The 7,045-nt window shown below is 32.4% G+C and overlaps 1 long non-coding RNA gene across 1 annotated transcript; it reads right to left on the minus strand.

Moving 5' to 3' along the window:
• Positions 1–3,935: 3,935 nt before the first annotated feature.
• On the minus strand, positions 3,936–6,838 carry LOC128019448 (uncharacterized). The gene is made up of 3 exons (XR_008185156.1): positions 6,675–6,838; positions 4,530–4,648; positions 3,936–4,340 (listed from the first exon to the last, which is right to left on the minus strand). It is a non-coding gene; the product is annotated as an uncharacterized LOC128019448 (long non-coding RNA).
• Between the last annotated feature and the right edge of the window lie 207 nt (positions 6,839–7,045).

A 7,045-nucleotide genomic window follows, 5' to 3' on the forward strand; every position in this document is an offset into this window, starting at 1 on the left:
AGTTTATGTGCATATTGCAGAAATGTATGGAAAAATTATTAAAGACGTAATCAAACAGACAATGAACACTATTAACAGCAATTATTATATGATGCAATCAAGTCGCTGCGTTTTGGACTACCTGTAGCTTGTTTATTGAAGATGCTGGACAACCTACTAGCATTGCATTAAAATAGTCCGGTCTAGAGCTCATGAATGCATAAACTCTTAATATTGAATGCTGTTTGTGTTTGATAGAAAACAGCATTCAGGTTTGCAACAACAGACCACAATTCTCTCAGCACAGCTTCTTCAGAAAGATGGTTCCTCACACTGAAGAAAGCCAGTTGTAAACATTGGAAATCAATGTTGCCTGATAAAGCTCAAAGCTTTTACCAAACCTAAATGGGGTGTGATGAGGTTACAGGAAGGCTAAAAGTGTGTTTTTTTTTGTTTTGTTTTTGCTTTAATCAGCCTTGAACATCACACTGTCACACGTGTATTCTCCATTATTGAAAGGAGCCCTTTATCATTATGAGCCAGCTGCATGTTGGGAAATTCAAACAGAGAGTTGTGGGAAAGCGGTGGAGTGCTTATCACACTCAAATGAAGCCTCAATAGCACAGCTGGACAAGGGAAGAAAATGTACAAGTGAGATGAGGACATTAGCTCCGCGGGTGGACATTTCCGAAAATATTGTTTTTGTTGCAAATTTCCACTCACTCAAGCATAATAAAAAATAAGTGATGGTTCTTCAGTTTGGCATACCACATTTGATTTGTTAATTGTAAGGTTGGTTTTAGAAACAGATGTGTATTCTATTATTTTATTTATAAAAAAAATAATAATAATTCACTCTTTATTTATAATTAGTTTATGTTATTGAAATATTCCATACTATTATCATCACATTATACATGATATTTATCTTAATTGTTATCCCCTGTTGTCTAAAGCCTATAATACTAATAAAATATTTATTGTGCAGAAGTTTAAATAATAATAAACAAATAATATGTGTAATTAATAATGAACGTTACTTACATAATATTGTAGTGTTAAAGATATTTTAATTAGATTCATAAATATTCAAGAATATAGCTTTATTTTATTTTATTATAATTAATATAGTTTATATTTACAATAATGTATTATTAATACATGTAATTTGTATATTTTATAGTAGCTACATTTTGCTGTCAAAGTACATTAGCATTGTTTTTTCTGCTGTCTAGTATCCTGTCAAAACAGACCTGTGATCTGCCTTTGAGTCACAGTTGTTTGTCACGTTGAAAACTGTCGTAGAGCATCAAAGCATCACATGGACAATAGATTCAGGTTTCATGCTGTTAGGCTCAAAACTTCAACGGCGTCTGTCAATGAGATCATGTGATTTGAATCTGCGTTTGCGATGACTCCTTTGCCTCTGATCTCATGTTATGTCTGATCATCTGTGCTGTTAGCTCCTCTTTCTGTGAAGTTGAGCCAGGTTTGGACACTAACAAAGTGGTGTTGAGATTTACTGACTTATCAAAGGCTTCTCTGCTGTCACTCCAGACAGGAAGTGTTTACATGTTCAGGCTAGCGTGCGCTAGGCACGTCCTGATTCTGCCGAGTTCGACGCGTCCCTGGGTCAACAAGGGAGGTGCTTAAGCTAAATTTGAGCAACCAATCAGATTACTCACGTCACGTGACATGTGCCCAGCCTCAGCTTGCGCGCCACTATTTGAATTGTGTGCTTTGACGTCGCCTTCATTTTACAAAGGTAAGTGCATATTATTTAAAATGTGCCATTTCAAATGTGTCCATCCCTGCTCAGCATAATATATTATTTTTATTAATATATTATTCATAACTGACGCGAAAAATTCGCTGAACTGCGCATATATTAAGGTCCAAATCGCCAAACCCCGATCCTATCGGACAGGAAGGTGCCCACGATCGTTTTGCCCCGGTCCGGTGTGGCGTTTCCCCCGTGATCGCGTCGTCGGATCTTTTTGTACGATTATTTATATCACTTTTGTCATGTATTCGTTTAGCAGATGCTGATACTAATCCTTCTGTGAAAGAAAGGCTAAAAACTTTTGCGGATGGATTGGGGGTTTGTCATCCATAAACAACAAGGAAATATATTGTGTTGACCCGGCGACATCATTAACCCGTCCAATATACAGTATGACACACATTTATCAATGACTGTATTTAAATAATAATCATTATTATAATAATACAATATCCAATTTAAAACAATCATTAATCTCTCACTATATTGTAGTAATAATAATATAAATAATAATATCTTGTGTTGACCCAGGGACGTCATATTCTTGTGATGACCCAGGGACGTCATATTCTTGTGTTGACCCAGGGACGTCATATTCTTGTGATGACCCAGGGACGTCATATTCTTGTGTTGACCCAGGGACGTCATATTCTTGTGTTGACCCAGGGACGTCATATTCTTGTGATGACCCAGGGACGTCATTCTTTATAGCTCATCTAATATGAGACAAACAGTAATTAATCACTTCATTTTATTATTATTATTAATAATAATAATAATACAATATCTAATATAAGACCAAGATTAATCTATCAATATACTGCAATAATAATAATAATAATAATAATAATAATAATAATAATGAAATATCTTGTGTTGACCCAGGGACGTCATTCTTTATAGCTCATCTAATATAAGACAAACAGTAATTAATCACTTCATTTTAATAATAATACAATATCTAATATAAGACCAAGATTAATCTATCACTATACTGCATAATAATAATAATAATAATGATGAAATATCTTGTGTTGACCCAGGGACTTCATTCTTTATAGCTCATCTAATATAAGACAAACAGTAATTAATCACGTCATTTTATTATTATTATTAAAAATAATAATAATACAATATCTAATATAAGACCAAGATTTATCTATCACTATACTGCATAATAATAATAATATTAATAATAATAATAATAATGAAATATCTTGTGTTGACCCAGGGACTTCATTCTTTATAGCTCATCTAATATAAGACAAACAGTAATTAATCACGTCATTTTATTATTATTATTATTAATAATACAATAATATAAGACCAAGAGTAATCTATCACTATACTGCAATAATAATAATAATAATAATAATAATAATAATGAAATATCTTGTGTTGACACAGGGACTTCATTCTTTATAGCTCATCTAATATAAGACAAACAGTAATTAATCACGTCATTTTATTATTATTAATAATAATAATACAATAATATAAGACCAAGAGTAATCTATCACTATACTGCAATAATAATAATAATAATAATGAAATATCTTGTGTTGACCCAGGGACGTCATTCTTTATAGCTCATCTAATATAAGACAAACAGTAATTAATCACTTTATTGTATTATTATTAATAATAATACAATACCTAATATATGACCAAGAGTAATCTATCACTATACTGCAATAATAATAATAATAATAATAATAATAATAATAATAATGATGAAATATCTTGTGTTGACCCAGGGACTTCATTATTTGTAGCTCTATCTATAGATTTTTTTATTTTTTTATTTTTTTTACTTGATTCTTGCTTACAAATCTGTCCATTTGTGTTTGCAGGAATACACTCTGTACTCACCAGTGCTTGCTGAGGGAAAAAACTGGGAGAGGATTCACCTTTTAGTCTGCTGACCCATAGATTTGGACCACAAGTTGTAGATGTTGTCATCTCATTTTTAATCAGTCAGTTTAAGTAGAGGTACACTGATCCAGTGAACACAATAACAAATGAATTGTAATTGTTTCAAACATTGTCATCTCAATTAAGTAATGTTACAGTTCATTGATTTAAATATACAATATATCACTGTTAGAGAACGCATTCAGACAGCAGAGTAATGCTAAATGTTCATGGTTTACTTAGCTTAATTTACAATTAAAGATTACATAATTTTTCATTGTTTTAAAATAATACATAGTAAAATAAACAAAACCAAAAAAAAACAAGTCTCTTGCACTTAATTTCTCATATGCACACTTACATGTACCTCTTTTCTGTCAAAGCACAGAATGGAGTAAAGCTTATTTTGCTTGATTACACTAGCACGTCCGTTTATTTGATAATTCAAATCAGGAAACTTCTGAGAATCGTGTTCACTTGATCAGTAAGTACAAGTACAAGGTGTTTACAGCGATGTCCTCTGACTCCTATTGGGCAGCTACAGAAACAGTCTTCAAAGAAGCATTTTTCATTCTTCAAACTGTCTGCCTGTAAATCATGAATGACCTGGAAGTATCCATCTGTCTTCTTGTTGAGAATGCTGATAAGATCCAGTCTAAGGTTCCTAATGCCAAACAAAAACTGATATTTAGGCGATGGAAAAATCTGATTAGACAAGCAAAGAAAAACAATACATGTTTTAATATGATTGTGTTTGATTTATTATATAACTATATTCCAAATGCTTGTGATTCTATTACATTATTTGCATGAACTCATAATGAAGTTGCATACGTTTAATTGCAAATATCACCTTTCAACAAGATTGTTTGTATCGGAGTTGGCATGGTTGTAGCACTGTCCGACCACGCGTGTCCTATTACCAGCCAGTGATCCTTGAAATATAAGCAAAGAACTGAGAAATCTTCAAACCTGTTGAGGAATTATTTGAAAGTTGATATGAAATCTTAAAGCTATAATGAAAAAAGAAAAATAGATTTAATGTTAAATTTAACAAATTTAATATTTACTTTAAAAAAGTTATATAAATAGTAACAGTACAGGTAACACTTTAGTATAGGGAACACATATTCAGTATTAATAATGACTTTTTACTCAATAAACTTCCTAAGTAGTTTACTGCTTATTAACAATTAGTAAGTTCCTTGTTCAGTTTAGGTATTAGATAGGATTAGGAATGTAGAATAAGGTCAAGCAGAATAATGCATTAATATATGCTTTATTTCATTATTATTATTATCATTATTGTTATTATTTTTAAAATGAAGAGATTAATTACTGTTTGTCTTATATTAGATGAGCTATAAAGAATGACGTCCCTGGGTCAACACAAGATATTTCATCATCATTATTATTATTATTATTATTGCAGTATAGTGATAGATTACTCTTGGTCTTATATTAGATATTGTATTATTATTGTTATTATTATTAATAATAATAATAATAAAATAAAGTGATTAATTAATTTGTCATATTAGATGAGCTATAAAGAATGACGTCCCTGGGTCAACACAAGATATTTCATTATTATTATTATTATTATTATTATTGCAGTATATTGATAGATTACTCTTGGTCTTATATTAGATATTGTATTATTATTATTATTAATAATAATAATAAAATAAAGTGATTAATTACTTTTTGTCTTATATTAGATGAGCTATAAAGAATGAAGTCCCTAGGTCAACACAAGATATTTCATTATTATTATTATTATTATTATTGCAGTATATTGATAGATTACTCTTGGTCTTATATTAGATATTGTATTATTATTATTAATAATAATAATAAAATAAAGTGATTAATTACTGTTTGTCTTATATTAGATGAGCTATTAAGAATGAAGTCCCTGGGCCAACACAAGATATTTCATTATTATTATTATTATTATTGCAGCATAGTGATAGATTACTCTTGGCCTTATATAAGATATTGTTATTATTATTACAAGAATATGAATACAAGAATATGACGTCCCTGGGTCATCACAAGAATATGACGTCCCTGGGTCATCACGAATATGACGTCCCTGGGTCAACACAAGAATATGACGTCCCTGGGTCAACACAAGAATATGACGTCCCTGGGTCAACACAAGAATATGACGTCCCTGGGTCAACACAAGAATATGACGTCCCTGGGTCATCACAAGAATATGACGTCCCTGGGTCATCACAAGAATATGACGTCCCTGGGTCAACACAAGAATATGACGTCCCTGGGTCATCACAAGAATATGACGTCCCTGGGTCATCACAAGAATATGACGTCCCTGGGTCAACACAAGAATATGACGTCCCTGGGTCAACACAAGAATATGACGTCCCTGGGTCAACACAAGAATATGACGTCCCTGGGTCATCACAAGAATATGACGTCCCTGGGTCAACACAAGATATTATTATTTATATTATTATTACTACAATATAGTGAGAGATTAATGATTGTTTTAAATTGGATATTGTATTATTATAATAATGATTATTATTTAAATACAGTCATTGATAAATGTGTGTCATACTGTATATTGGACGGGTTAATGATGTCGCCGGGTCAACACAATATATTTCCTTGTTGTTTATGGATGACAAACCCCCAATCCATCCGCAAAAGTGTTTAGCCTTTCTTTCACAGAAGGATTAGTATCAGCATCTGCTAAACGAATACATGACAAAAGTGATATAAATAATCGTACAAAAAGATCCGACGACGCGATCACGGGGGAAACGCCACACCGGACCGGGGCAAAACGATCGTGGGCACCTTCCTGTCCGATAGGATCGGGGTTTGGCGATTTGGACCTTAATATATGCGCAGTTCAGCGAATTTTTCGCGTCAGTTATGAATAATATATTAATAAAAATAATATATTATGCTGAGCAGGGATGGACACATTTGAAATGGCACATTTTAAATAATATGCACTTACCTTTGTAAAATGAAGGCGACGTCAAAGCACACAATTCAAATAGTGGCGCGCAAGCTGAGGCTGGGCACATGTCACGTGACGTGAGTAATCTGATTGGTTGCTCAAATTTACGTTAAGCACCTCCCTTGTTGACCCAGGGACGCGTCGAACTCGGCAGAATCAGGACGTGCAGCATGCTAGTACCCAGATTTATGTCTGAGACAGATTACCCATGGACACTCAGTAGTCTCTTCAATGATGTCTGATGCATATCGTAAACAAAACTGACAAACACCATCCAACAAAAATGACACAACAGGTATTGGTACTTGTATTTATGTACTAAGATGTACACTTTATGAACTAATAAGCATTTTTGAGGTACTTATGAG

The sequence above is a fragment of the Carassius gibelio genome, chromosome A9 (genome assembly GCF_023724105.1).
Source record: "Carassius gibelio isolate Cgi1373 ecotype wild population from Czech Republic chromosome A9, carGib1.2-hapl.c, whole genome shotgun sequence".
NCBI lineage: Eukaryota > Metazoa > Chordata > Actinopteri > Cypriniformes > Cyprinidae > Carassius > Carassius gibelio.